The sequence below is a fragment of the Plectropomus leopardus genome, chromosome 17 (genome assembly GCF_008729295.1).
Source record: "Plectropomus leopardus isolate mb chromosome 17, YSFRI_Pleo_2.0, whole genome shotgun sequence".
Classification (NCBI taxonomy): domain Eukaryota; kingdom Metazoa; phylum Chordata; class Actinopteri; order Perciformes; family Serranidae; genus Plectropomus; species Plectropomus leopardus.
Window position 1 is genome coordinate 19,498,425 of NC_056479.1, and position 14,583 is coordinate 19,513,007.

A 14,583-nucleotide genomic window follows, 5' to 3' on the forward strand; every position below is an offset into this window, starting at 1 on the left:
CAAATAGTTTTAATTTCATAGTTACAAAACACACATTTGCTCCTTGTGCTGTCATGTGGACCGTTTCCTGTGACGTAATCCCGTCAGCCCAGTAGGTGGCAGCCTGTTCAAGCAAATATAATCAGATTAAACGAGCCGGAATTCGGATGAATCTACTGGTCGCCAGTAACACTGTGCACCTGGTGGCAGTGATCCAGGGGTAAATTGTGGCTGCGGTTTTTTTTTTACGTTATAGTTTTTAAATCCAAAAATATGTCGTCATCTGGAAAAGCTGCATTGTGTTTTGAGCGTCTGTGTTTTTAGCAGCTGCTCATTAGCCACAGGGGCTTGTTAGCGGTGTTTGTGGAGGGGGACCCGCGTCTGCCAGGCAAGCTGCAACGCCGTGACGCAATTCACACTCTCCTGCTGCAACACAATCAAATATGAAGAGCCAGAGTGCCGACGACGAGCTGCTCCTTTGGCTGTAAATATCACGGAAATGCTGAGGAGAGAGGAGCGGGGGGTGTGGCGCTGACCATCACCCATTCACCAAAACAATACACGCCCAGCGCTCGTGCAATTGTGGCGTAAAAAGCCGCGCCGGGGAGCCGCGTTTGGTCACAGTCTGTCCGCTCCGGACACCTCACTGGGTGCACAGGCCAGCCCGCCGCGATCCGTCCCTCTGCAGACTGCCAACAAAACGCAGGGATCCTCATCGCATTACGCAGATTCAAAGCCTGGATGCAGCGCGAGCCAGTGGCCTGCACGAGAAGATGCGATAACTACGGTAAGATTAAAGGTGCGTTTGTCTTTTTTTTTTTTTTTTTTTAGTGTCGATTTGAGTATCAGCTGTTATGCGCATCATGGGTGTATCACTGTCAAACCATTGCAGAGCTAAAGCCAGGATGTGAGGAGGACAAAGGGGCGGATGGAGCTGAATATTTTTTGGATTATTAGTGTTAACAGAGTAGAAAAGCACGAGCAGGAAGCACATGAAATGAAGCTGTCAGGATGCTACAGTATGGCCCAGTGTAGATGGTGTACTTCCCTATTGGTGCACATCTCTGTTGTTTTATAAGCATCACACTGTTTGTCATGTTATCATGTTTATCACAGACTCATAATGAACTGTCTCATTATCCACGTAGCCTGCTGTGAACAGTACAGCTCTGCATCAGTCCTCTCTTGTCCCCTTGGTCCCCCTTCCTGTAGCAGGCCACAGCATCTCTGGATGACACTCAGACTTTTATCTCTGTTTCACCTAATTACACCAAATCCCCGGGATAGAGCACCGTTGGTCTGTAGGACATTACTTATCACATAATTTCGAGGGAGTTTCTGCAGTGTCCTCATGTGAACTGGTTTCCTAAGAAGCTATAATGTGGTTTCTAATACAGGTGTGTGTGTCTTTTTATCACTTTAGACCAGGGATACTCGACTTGCTTTGCTTGGGGGCCACTTAAGCAAAATTAAAAGAAGCCAGGGGCCAGTCGCACCAGTTCTAGGATAATAACATGTTTCTAGGAATTTAGGACATTTCTGGGATTTTTGGACATTTCTAGGACTATAGGACATTTCTAGGACGTTTTAGGACTAGCACATTTCTCTGATTTTAGGATTTTTCTCAGATTTTAGGATGTTTCTAGGATTTTTGGACATTTCTGTAATTTTAGGATGTTTAAAGGATTTTAGGACATTTTTATGATTTTAGGAGTTTTCTACGATTTTGGAACATAAGGGGCCTCACCAGGACCTCCTTACAGGGGAATGGGGGATCCTCCACTGGCACTTTTTGATAAAAAAGCTCTATTATGACACTGTTTTATGCACTTAAGCACCCCATGTATACTAAAAGTACAAGTACAGATTTGTTGAGTATGAGTTGAGTATCACTCCCATTAAGATCTGAAGCTGCGGCTGTTCAACATATCATGGAAGACACGAGTGCATCATATTAGGAAAATATGTTTTATGTAACATGTTGTTAAAACACAGTGAAACGACTAAGGGGTGATCAGAAAGTTGATGAGTACAGTTGTGCGTTACCCATTAAAGACATGTATCTCTGTCTCTGTTTTCCTAGGCGTGTTTGCACCATGAGTGCAGGTTGTGTTGCAAGAGGAGATTGAATGCCTCTAAAATCTCAAGGTAAGACTTCTCTGCGGCTTTGACCTTGTGTTTTGTGTGTGTGTGTGTGTGTGTGTGTGTGTGTGTGTGTGTTTGAGTGAGAGAGAGAGAGAAAGAAAGAGAGAGGTGGTAGTGCTGAAATTGATCCATGGCCTTGGCTGCCTCGCTCTCCTCTTCTTAATTATGTCTCCTTCATCTCAACTTTTCTTACTCGACCGTGTTTACATCCATAGGTGTAGATTTGGGGGGACACAGGGGGCACGTCCCCCTTTAATAATTAAAACATGCACATTTGGCCCCTAATTGCAGAGGACTTTTATTTAGACAAAATTAATTACATTGAAACATAGATTGATGCACAGGGCACAAAATGGTTCATATGGAAAACAGGAAATGAACACCCCTGTCCCACTAAAAGTCCTATTAACACTGTTTAATATCTGCCTTTTTTATTTGGTGGGAAAGGTTACAATCGGCATTTAGCACAGGGTCAAATGACTCAGCAGTAGTCACAGTTATGTATTGGCTCTGGCTCCAATCAGCACTGACGGATACAACAGCAGGGTAGACGTGCTAATTTTGGCCCCTTTGCCAGCATGATGCAATAACAGACTGCCACAAAATATTGTCTATCTCCACTTAAACAGAGTTCAAACATTGTTCCAAAATAGTCTGCCCTGAGTTTGAAAGAGAGACTGAATAACTAAGAGATATAAAAAAGAAATAACCACCAATACTTTTTCACTACTTATACTGTTTACTTATACAGTCATGGAAAAAATTATTAGACCACCCTTGTTTTCTTCAATTTCTTGTTCATTCTAATATCTGGTACCACTAAACGTATAATACAATGAACACAACAAAAAATGCAGCTGGTCACATAATACTTTATGTCCTATTTGACATTCTTAAGCTTAATTGATTCCCAGGGTATATAAGAGGCCATTTCATGTCACAAGCAGCACTGCACATGCAAAGGCCTAGAGTGGTTTCCTGCTTACATTCAAGCCGTAGCACAACTCAGAAGTTGTCAGCTCTCACATAATGCCTAAAACAAAAGAATTATGTGAAGCCACAAAGGCAGCCATCTTGGCACTGCTGGAAATTGGCAAATTGGAGAGACAGGTAGCGAAAAAACTGAAGATCTCCAAGACAGCCGTTCATTACAACAAAAAAAAACAAGCTGAACATGGCACTACCAAATTGCTACCTGGCCGTGGCAGGAAACGTCTTTCTACCCCACGAGATGACCGTGCACTCATCCGTTCCTGTGTCAGGAATCGTCGTCAGACCTCCAGGGACCTTAAAAATGAGTGGGCACTGTCGAGAAATGTGACTTGTTCCGCAAGGACAGTTCGAAACCGACTTGTTGAAGCTGGTTTGAAGTCACACAGAGCACGCAAGAAGCCCTTCATCAATGAAAGGCAGAGGAAGGCCCGGTTACTCTTTGCTCGAGACCACAAGGATTGGACTGTTGATGATTGGGCTAAGGTTCTCTTCAGTGATGAATCCAATTTTGAATTGATTGCCCACTCCAGCCAACTTACTGGTTAGGAGGAAGCCTGGAGAAGCTTACAACCCAGACTGTCTTGCCCCTACAGTAAAACATGGGGGTGGATCAGTCATGATCTGGGGTTGTTTCAGTCTGAGTGGAACAGGGCAAATGCAATTGTGTGAAGGCCGAATGAACCAGGTCATGTACAGGACTACCCTTGAAAACAGTCTTCTTCCATCAGCTGGAAAACTCTTTCCTGCCTCGAATGACTGGATTTTCCAACAAGACAATGCCCCTTGCCACACGGCAAGGTCAGTTAAAGCCTGGATGGAGAACCACAACATTCGCACCATGCCTTGGCCTGCTCAATCACCAGATCTTAATCCAATTGAAAACCTGTGGAAAATCATCAAACTCAAAATGGAGAACCACAAGCCCAAAAACAAAGAAAATTTGTTTGAATTTGTCCAACAGGAATGGGCTGCTGTGACAGCAGAACAATGTCAGAAGCTGGTGGAGAGCATGCCAAGACGCATGTCTGCAGTCATCAAAAACAATGGTTATGCAATCAAGTATTAACTCTTGTGTGTATCATGTGTTTAAAGCAAACAGAAAAGAAAACATGGAATGCTTGAAAGTAGTGTTTTTGGCGGTGCAATGCCATAGCTATTGATGTAAGAATTTAAGTAATTTTGGTTATTATCAAGAAAACCATGGAAAATGAATAGTTCTTAGTTCTTAAATTAAACTCTCATGAGCTAGTTTTGTTGTTATCATTATAATTGTCCAAACAAATGCACCTTTAGTTGAGCCAGGCATTAAAATTAACAAGAAATTGAAGAAAACAAGGGTGGTCTAATAATTTTTTCCATGACTGTATGTTTTCCGGCCTGTCCATGACAACAAATGTGGCACACCAGCAGAAAGGCATTTGCACAGCCGTGTACACAGCTCTGGTCTACTGGCAATGAGAAAGGAGTCTATCACCTATTTTAGCGGGCTTCCCGTGTGTAATAAAAACATTTACATTTGCTAATTTGGGTGGAAAAGGGGTATGATGTGTATGAGTGTTTGATGCTAGAAATTCCCCAAACCCCCAGTTTCATTCAAACAAAACCTACACCCTTTACATCTTTACATGTATGTCACTGTCTTAATGCAAATGTGTATGTTGGTATACATTTTCACATGCTGCATTTTTTACGCATTTTGTTTTTTATGCCAACCTCTGTGTCTCACACTGAGGTATATTTGCATATAAAGCGAGATTGTCCAGAGAGAATACTCTTTTTTTTTTTAAGCTTAATTAGACAAATTGCTGTGAGGGTAAAAGCAAACAGTGGCAGCTGAACCATCTGAATAAGCCATTGTTTGTGGATGAAAGGGGGCTTGATGGCACACTCTGTCACAAGGCCTTCAGTAATCTGAAACACATGAGATTTCACAGAAAAGCCAAAATATAATATGAACAAAGAAAACATGGATGTGTGTCTAAGTGCAAAGCTGAAGAAGTGGATGTGTTTGGATGCTTCTGTGTTTATGGCTGCATGTGCTGCAGGCTGTGAACTTTCGAGTTGAATGGCAGTTCACATTTTGAGCAAAATTAAAATAATTTAGCCGGGGGGCTTTTTGTGAGCCAACTTGGAGTCAGCGGCCGACATAAATGTTCCCACTTTGTGGTTTGAACCGCTGTGTCAGTGGCTTGGATAACTTGAGCCCACATGGATTCCTGCCATGCTGGTCGAGGTCAGGGCCGTGTAAATGTTTGTATGTGTGTTGTTGTACTCATTTAATGTAGGAACCAGTTTTAAAGCTTTAAAACTTTTACGCACTTTCCCTCTTACCTGTAGTGCTATTTATCAGTCTAGATTGTTTTGGTGTGAATTGCTGAGTTATTGCCTGTAGAGATATCTGCCTTTTCTCCAATATAATGAAACTAAATGGCATTCTGCTTGTGGTCCTCAAAGCGCCAAAAAATACTTTTAAACTCAGCAGCAATGTCTCTTTCTAGAAATTATGACCTGGTTATTCAAAATAATCCATAGACCTTGTTGTGAGCAGTTTCGTGTAGGAACTATTTTCTTTCCACCAAAGTGCACCAACCAACTGTATCACTGCGCAGAAGGAGGCGTCGATACCCATGGACAGAAGGCTCGTACTCATGACAGTGCGAGATGTAAACATTAATGGCGTCCTCTGCGGCTGAGCTGTAACAAAGTCCAGCTCAGTGATGCTAGGTGAGCCAGCAGTGGACGCACGCTTCCTTGGTTGACTGGTCTTGTTTGGTAGAAAGAAAGTAGTTCCTACATGAAACTGCTCACAACAAGGTCTGTGGAATATCTTGAGTTACATAGTCATGATTTCTGGAAAGAGACAATACTGGTGAGTTTTTAAAGAATATTTTTGTGGCGGTTTTAGCACCACAAGTCGAGTGCTGTCTAGTTAGATTACGTGCAAGAGGGCAGACTTCTCAATGGCCGATATCTTCAATACTCGGTGACACGCACCAGAATAACCTAGACTGATAAATAGCACTACAGGTAAGAGGAAAAATACTTATTTTTTACATTCGGAAATGAAGTGTCCCTTTAATTGTTTTCTGAAATAAAGGACAAAAGTGTAGTTAGAGCCAGATAATCAAGCCACGATTGAAGTGGCCCTATGAGAGGGAGAAAGGAAAATCAGGGAAACTGGTGACACATCCAGTGTTTGTTGTAATATGTACAGGAGGCAGGTGCTAGAGGCAGCCCCTGCAGCTCACTATATATTAGATTGCTATAAGTGTAATCACCAGGGTATTCCTCCTACTCAGGTAGGATGTCAACCGATACAGAACTGAGCCAGATAAAACAGTTTATGTGTGAACTCCGAGAAGAGCCCTGGAGGATAGAAACGTAGATGAATTAGAGAATAGACAATGCTGTCTCCCAGATATGTTTTTATATTATAATTGTGGTGACAACATATTTGCTGTGTGGATTATATTCAGAGACAACATTTCTTTTAGAAATATTGTGCAAGACTGTGACTCCAGAACCTCGGGTTTGCGTCCAGACTCCTGCCTTATGTTTAGGCAACCAAGGCACGTTAGTAATATTGAGGGAAAAATTGTTGATTTTTTTACTTTAAAAAAAAAGGGGGAAAAATTAATTGATTATTATTAGTATTTCTACATTTATTCGATCAGTATTACGTTTACCCTCAAAAATGTACTTGTTGTTTGAAATGGGTTGTGCAGACATACAATATAAATCCTAGGTGACGGGGCTGACAGTAGGAGATACGGGCGCTTTGAGAACTAAAGTTGAGAGAATTTTGTGCATCTTGTTCCAGCTTATTCTTGTTAGATTTCAGCCTCTTTGAAATATCAAAATGAATCTGCAAATGCTGTCATCCTTTGCCTTACAGTGCTTTCAGTTTCTTATTTTGTTTTGTCCTCGAAGGTGCAAGTGAATCAAGTGTTTCCTTTGTTCCGATGTTCAGCAGATCTTTACACAATAGCGCCTGCCTCCCAGAGTTGTTAAGAGAAGTAGCAGACTACAGGCAGTGGGTTGTTGTCTTTTAACTGCTTTGACAGGCCTGGAGGTACACTACGGCCAAAAGTATGTAGATCATTTTATATACCTAAAACAGACCCTACTTGTGGTTCTTTTTTTATGGTTTTGACGTCTCAGTTCCAATTAAAGGAAATGTTAATGGGACAATATATAGTGATATTTTGAGTCATGCCACATTTAATTTTATAGGACATTTTAATACAACCGGTGTAGAAAAGTTTTGGAAAGGCTATTTCCTCTTTTAACATGTCAGTGCATGCATACTGCAAGATTCATTAAGACATTGTGATTTTGTTTGGAAAAACTTGACTCACCTGCACAGAGAGCTCTGGCGTCTACCAACCCAACACCTTTGGTTGAGTTGGACCACCTGCAAGCTCGGCCATGTCACCCAGCATGATAGCACAGCTTCACTGATGTTCTTGCAAGTGGGAACAAATTCTTGATGTTTCTACCTTTTAAAAGGTTTTTTGAAGGTTTTTCCTTATTTGTTACGTGGGTTCAAGGACAGAGGAATGATGTATGCTGTGAAGCCCTCTGAGGCAAATTGTGATTTGTGATATTGGGCTTTATAAATAAACTGAACTGATATTGAATTAAAAGTTTCTGCAGCCAGGTTTCAAAAAGCTTTCCCATACGATTGGAAGCTGTTAGAGCATCAGATTAATTCCCATATATTTGGAATGACATGTTCTACCATCTTTAAGGGGTGTCCACATACTTTTGGCCATGTTGTGTACCTGTGGTGGGAGTTCTGCTGAGGACAAAAAATGCAAATCTGATCTGAAAATAGTCACACTGAAGATGGATGTGGTAAAGATGCAGAAAGCGTGACTTTGCTGATGGATTGGTTTGCAAGATAACTGACACGCAGCACCATTTCAACGTGAAAGCACGCACGCACACGCACATATGCACATGCACAAATTCATTCACACATGTTCCACACAAGCACCTTATCCACACACTCTCTGTTTAAATGAAAAAGCCAGTGGAGCAGCCATTGGCGCCTGTTACTGTGAAGAGCAGCAGCAAGTGTCACAGCTAATGGCTTCTGACGCTGCCATGGCTGTGTGTGCAGGCGTGTGTGTAGGCGTGCATGCATGTGCGTGTGTGTGTGTGTGTGTGTGTGTGTGCACACTTCACTGACCAGCTATTGACCAGGATATGCATTTAATAAAAGCACACTGACAAAGCACATACATACTTGACTCATTCTGCAGGACATACATCTGTTTGTGCTTTCACTAAGGAGAGAGTAATGGGTGGTGCTTTCCTCTCATTGCGGCTATCTTGCCAAACAGGAAGTTAACGTTGGAGAGAAAGGAGGAAGTCTCTGTTGACGAGATCACACACAGAGATTTGACCTAGCACACACTGAATGCACACTTGGTTTGCACACGCTGTGCTCAGCATGCAAGCCAGTTATACTGTATGTATGAGCTGCAGTTCGTCCTCACACAAAACAGTCAATTCTACAAACAAGCATTGCCTCTTTAGCCAGATTTTATTCCTCTGTGCCGTGACGCTCCACTGTTGTTCAGTTACAGTTAAAAACAAATGAGAGAGCCACACTGTTGCACAGGGACGACAGCTTCCTTAATAAAAATGAACAAGAGCACTGTAGTTTATTTTTGATTCGATAACACACATCCTGCTGCTGTAAATAATCACTAGAGCGCCAAATGTGTATTAATCCACGGTTGAATATAGTCTTCAATAAATGCACTATTATTTCCTGTTTGTGTAACACATGCTGAAAACTATAGTGCCCCCTGTTTTAAGAGATTATTTAGTGTTTAAAAAAACAACCTAGGTATTTGTTTTAAAGATTTAAACCTCAGTAGGAACCAATGTGTCTGCAGAGTGACAGACAGGAAATCAGATAATATTTAGATAAATAGAGCGATGAAGGGATGACGTATTTTTGTAGGCCAACCAGAAAGTAAGCGTCGCACTGGTTCCCTCGTCAAAAAAACCTTATGGGATTTTTGGATGGGATTTTTGGATTATCGCCAAAAATAAGCTCTGTGACGTACACAGATAAACACCATTTTTGTGTGTTTTGAAGCATAAATGAAATCACCAGAAGTAAAAAGCTGTTGTTAGGCTATAAACAAACTACATCCAGGTCACATGACATAAATGTCACCACCCTAAATAAAAACACGTTAAAACACAATAGAAAAATATTATAAACAGATAAATCCACAAGCTGGAGCGTGACTGTTGCTGTAAAGCTGTAAAGGTGGCTAATGAGTTTATGTGTCTGCTGTGATGACGTCTAATGTCCCTGAAAAAACACTGTAGTCCGATTTAGCAACCGCCTAAAAAAAAACTTAAAAGTTTGTTTGTATGGACGTATTTTATTTTGCAGAAAAAAATGTCTAAATATCTCAAGCCCATGTAAACCACAGACCTTCACATTTTACCCGAAAATCCATAAAAAAAACCCATAGACTTTAAGACGAGGGAACCGCAAGTGCTAAAAGGCTAATGGACTTCCGCATTTTAGGACTCAATACTTCACTGCTCTATATATCGATGCTTGGCCCTCAGCGTCAGTGGCCCTCGGCGTCAAACGCTGATGCACGGAGGCGTCCTTTGGCAGCAGTTTGAGACGACGGCATGTTTGAAATATAGAAGTATACTGTCTGTAGATAAGTACCTGATACAACCCCACTTCAAAAAACTCCTTTGAGATAAAGAAATAGAGCAAACGTCTCTCATTTACCAAAAGTGCTGCCGACTTTGTGATATCACAGACAAAGATTTTCTGATACAGCAAAGATTACAGGTTTCTACATGCTGCGCCACTGTTAGAAATCCACCCTTTGTTATTCCATGTAACTTATACGCTAATTCTGCTAAGTGTCTGTGCTGATGCCTCCATTGTGTGGCACGTCACTGTCAAATATATGAAAAAATAAATGGATTAGATATTTTGAGCTTCTTTGAGTGGCCTAGAATCTTCTAATGATGTCGGTCTGGATGTCGCTTCTTGAAGTTTAGCAGCAGCTAAATACATAAATACAGTGTATAAACATAAGAGTTTCTTTTTGTCAGCGCCGTGAGAGCTTGCAACAACTTCACACAATGAGCCATGAATACTAATTTCAAATATTATATTTAAGATGCGTCTCCTTCTCTTATTAGCCACAGGCTATTATCTCTCCGTCCTCATTTTCACAGTCTTTCTTTTATGGCTTTCGATTACTAATCAGACTGTTTTCACTGCAATCTCACAGATCAGCACCACTGTAAGCAACATGGCCCACTTATTTCTTTTGGTCATACAGGATAAAAGCATAACATAATTTCTAATGTTAATCTTTGTCTGTGAATACACTCGCAGCTGATGCCCCCCCCCCCCCCCCCATGTCTCCCTCCCTCCATCACTCCATTCATTCTGTAATTGGGTGGATTATGACTAATACCAAACCCTCCGGCTGTTTGCGGGCTGTCAAGCAGCTTTTGCGCAGATTATAAATTGCTTAATATATTTGGTTGCCTGTGTGTTTGTGTGTGTTCAGTCAGGACTGTGCGTTGATCCACCTTTTGATCTCTTAACTGTCAAATCGGGTTAGGCGGCTCCAGACATTGATATCCGATGCAAATCTGTTGTTTATCGAAGTGAGGCTTTAGCAAATCAGCAGCTTGTAATGATGAAAGTTTGCACATCTATGTCTCGACGCTGGCAGAGAGGATCAGAATCAAAAGCTGAAGTTGACGGGAGAAAGTGGATTGATGTTGACAACCATTATTAGAGGTTATTAATTGATGAGGCGCTTTTTTGTTTTTTAGAGGGTGCTCAGCTAAACGATGTACAAACACACTCTTTCACCCGTCTCATAGAGGTAGATCTGAGCTTTTTCCATCCTTCTTGGTGCTTTGGTTTTGCGCCTACGCATCCCACACACACACACACACACACACACACACACACACACACACACACGCACACACACTGAGAGCCCTTCACTGAAGATGTTAACAAACACTCCACACACTCCGAGGAGACCAGGGTTATATACAGTGAGGAGGAGCTGCCCTGCCAAACAAAAGGATGTGAGAATAAGTGTGGAGCAAGATGAAAGCTTCACTGTTGGCATGGCAACCACCAGATGATCTGCATGGCAAGGTTTGATGTTTGACGTGTTTGACGGTGGATTCTGGGTTAGAGAGAAAGAGAGAGGTGAAGAAAACCGGTTTGATCCAGCGCAGCTGTGTGAGTGCTCTTTATCTCCCCGGCTCTTGTTTTATTGTTGTTTTATTCTCTTCTGCTTTTCGTTAAAGAGATTCAGAGCAGCGGTGCTCACCATCAAACCTCTGCTCAGTGTGTCCTCTCACGCTGCGGGAGCTCACAGTGCTGCCAGTCGATGCACTCAGACCCCGGAGCAGCACTCCCGTGCACAGTGTGTGTATGTTCGTGTGCACGTTTGGAGGTTTTGAGTGCATGTCTGTTGCTGTTATGCAAATGTATTGGTCTAACAGGAATATTGACACATCACACATTAACGGTGTCAGTGTTGTTTAATGTCAATATGATGGCGGTCCTGTGCTGGAACAGCTCTATCAAAGCAGTCTCTAAAGCCTGCTGTGAAATCATGTTTTCTTTCATTTGTTATTTTTCTATTTGAATGTTTTATTGGATTTTATATTAATCATCTTTAATCAGAGGCCAAGTGTACTCAATATTAGAGAGTGCTATCCAATTAATACATTACGAAGTGTTTTTTAAGTCATATGTCATACACACTGTTTCACAGGAATTCTTACAAACTCTGAAGAAAACATTACAATTTTATAATAATATTAAATGGTATTGGATAAAGCTGATACTATAAGTCAGCTTAACTCAGCAGAAAATTAATTGGCAGCTATTGTTTATCTTTCTTTCTCTCTCTCTATTTTTTCTTACTACCGTTTGTGTTTGCTTATGTTTTGTGAATATAGTTCTTTTTATTTATGCCTGGGTCCAGACCAATCCATCAAATTTGAATTGACTGATTCGTCTGGCATCGTGAGTGATATGGACAAGATAGACGGTGCTATCTAGGTTGTTCTAAATCCACGTCTTCTCAATATCACAGAAAAAAGTAGATTGTTTTACTTTGCACCACTCTTAACATCTTGGAAAAACCAGTATGTTGGCACGGCTATGCATCAGCGCGGACTTAAAATGACATCATATTGGGGCGGTTACATCGATCTCTAGTGAATGGTTAAAGAAAATCGAATCCCCTACTCTTGCTTCAGAGTAGTAGGCCTCTATATAATCCTCTCAGATTCAGATCAGCCTCTCTCTTGCTCTGTAATTACTGTCTTTTCTATTGTATGTATTTTGTATCCAAATTGTTACGCCAATGAACAAAGACTTAACAGTTTTTAAAATAGAAAACAAATTCTAATCTTAAGAAGTTTAAATAGCAACAATTTAATTCATAATTGATAAACTTTTTCAGACTTTTTTTAACAGTGAAAATTCACTGTTTCCAGTTTCTCAAATGTAAATATTTAAATATTTTCTCAGTCTTCTGTGTAAGTAAAATAATTATGTTTAGTTTTTTTGACAGTTGGTCAGATAAAATAAAATGTCTGAAAAAAAGGAACTATGTTTTTTTTTCACTATTCTGGCAGGCTGTACAGTAATTAATTCATTGATTAATGGAAAAACAAATAAATAATGGAAATAATCACCAGTTGCAACCCCTAATATTGAGTTCTAAAAAATGTTGTTACAGTTTCGGTGAGTGTGTGCACATCCAGGCGAAAATACCCGGATGCAAGACTAAAAAAATACTGCAGGGCACGAAGGAGGTCTGCACACTGTAGGCTCCAAACAAACTGCTTCTCATTTTGAAGCAATGTTTCTTCTTTTGGATCGAAACGTTGCTGTTAAGGAATAATTTGACGATTTCAACCAGCTTTGTATCATAACAGTGTGGGTGTCGACAAACTGCTGTAAACTTCCCTCCATCTCCTCTCAGACAGCATTTTTGCTGGCTCTAGGGCTGTTGCTCACACTACAGATTGTACTTCATCATTATTGTGTGAACCACGGACACAAAAAGTATAGAAGCAGATCAAGAAAAACTCAGATCAAACATTAAAACTACACAGTGCTGATCAAATATGAACCGAGATTCTGTTAACTGCTATTTCTTGCCTAAAATGTCTCCAGAAACATTATTTAGTGCACTGTTTGGCTGTAATTCAAGAATTTGTAAACAGGAAGTGGGGACATATTTTAATGTCCTTTTTGACTGTAATTTGAGATTTTCACCATATTTTTTCTTGTTGAAAAACAGACAAGCATGCATCCACCGCCGGAGCCTTTAATGGTGTGGTGCGGTGAAGTGCATTCTGGTAGTTGTCGGTTTTCTACCTCTCTAGCAAAGCAAAAGTCACAGCCCTTTTTATCTAGTCACGAGAGCCCAGTTTTAAGGAAAGACCATCTTTCCAGCAGTGAAATACTTCTTCAAAAAGAGAATTAAACAATTTATTCAGAGCCTACAGTGCGCAGACCTCCGCGGTGCTCTACAGTTTTGGTCAAACTTTCAGTGGCAGACACCCCCGGTGAGAGGGCAGCCATACTTAAAACTTTGTGCTGTCGTCACTTTTTCATCTTTTAGTGAAAGGTCAGTCATCTCCCTTGAGGTACTGTCCTTCCCTTCGCTTTTCTTTTTTATTCATGCACCTTCCCTTTATTCCTCCATCTTTCTGTCCTTCAGCGAGAGCTTTAAGTGGCCGGCCAGGTGCTTTGGGACTAACACCTCCACAGCCCCCTTGAGCTATTTTAAGAACTGCAGTTTGTGTTCACATCCTCGCAGTCAGTCAGGTCAGAGTTTCATTGACTTCCATGGTAAGTCAAAAGGGCTTTTTGCACAAAGATTGTGCTATAAGGGTCGTAACGAAGTCCCTTCTTTATGCCTCCTTTGCATTTTTACAAAGAACCAAACAACAGCGACACCATCCCGCTCCAGTGTGAGGTTATACGCTGCATTATGGCATCAGGCGATCAAACGAGGCGTGACCGGTGTGACATGTAACTCAAAAACGTCGGCCTCTAGTGTGACATATAACATATGCGTTGGCAACGCTTTATAACAATAACAATCAATACCTTCTCTGTTACATGGCGGCTGATCTCTGCCTCTGCTTGGAGGGTAAGGAGGCCCTGGACCTCTTTGTCTGCTCAATTTGTGGACATTTACTGCCGCTGTTCTTCTTCTTTGAGTTAGCTGCTAACTGCAAACAGATACTTTTTAAACTTCCCACATTGTGGTCTCTAACATAATAATCAAATCATCACATCTTTCCAGCTTAACGTTTTACACAGACCTCGTTGCGGGACTGTTGAAGTTCGACTTGATAAAATGTGACGATTAAACTGGCGTCTCTTCATCCATATTCAGCTTT

General features: G+C 41.2%; 1 protein-coding gene across 4 annotated transcripts in view; it reads left to right on the plus strand.

Moving 5' to 3' along the window:
- Nucleotides 1–258: 258 nt before the first annotated feature.
- The window catches only part of LOC121956512 (testis-expressed protein 2-like), a 42,162-nt gene continuing 27,837 nt past the window's right edge, over nt 259–14,583 (plus strand). For 3 of the 4 annotated variants that reach the window (XM_042504770.1, XM_042504772.1, XM_042504773.1), the window contains exons 1-2: nt 259–766; nt 2,063–2,127. The gene's annotated coding sequence lies outside the window, so the exon portion shown is untranslated. Of the gene's footprint in view, nt 779–2,062; nt 2,128–14,583 lie in introns of all 4 variants that reach the window. The other variant, XM_042504771.1, reaches the window with a different exon arrangement.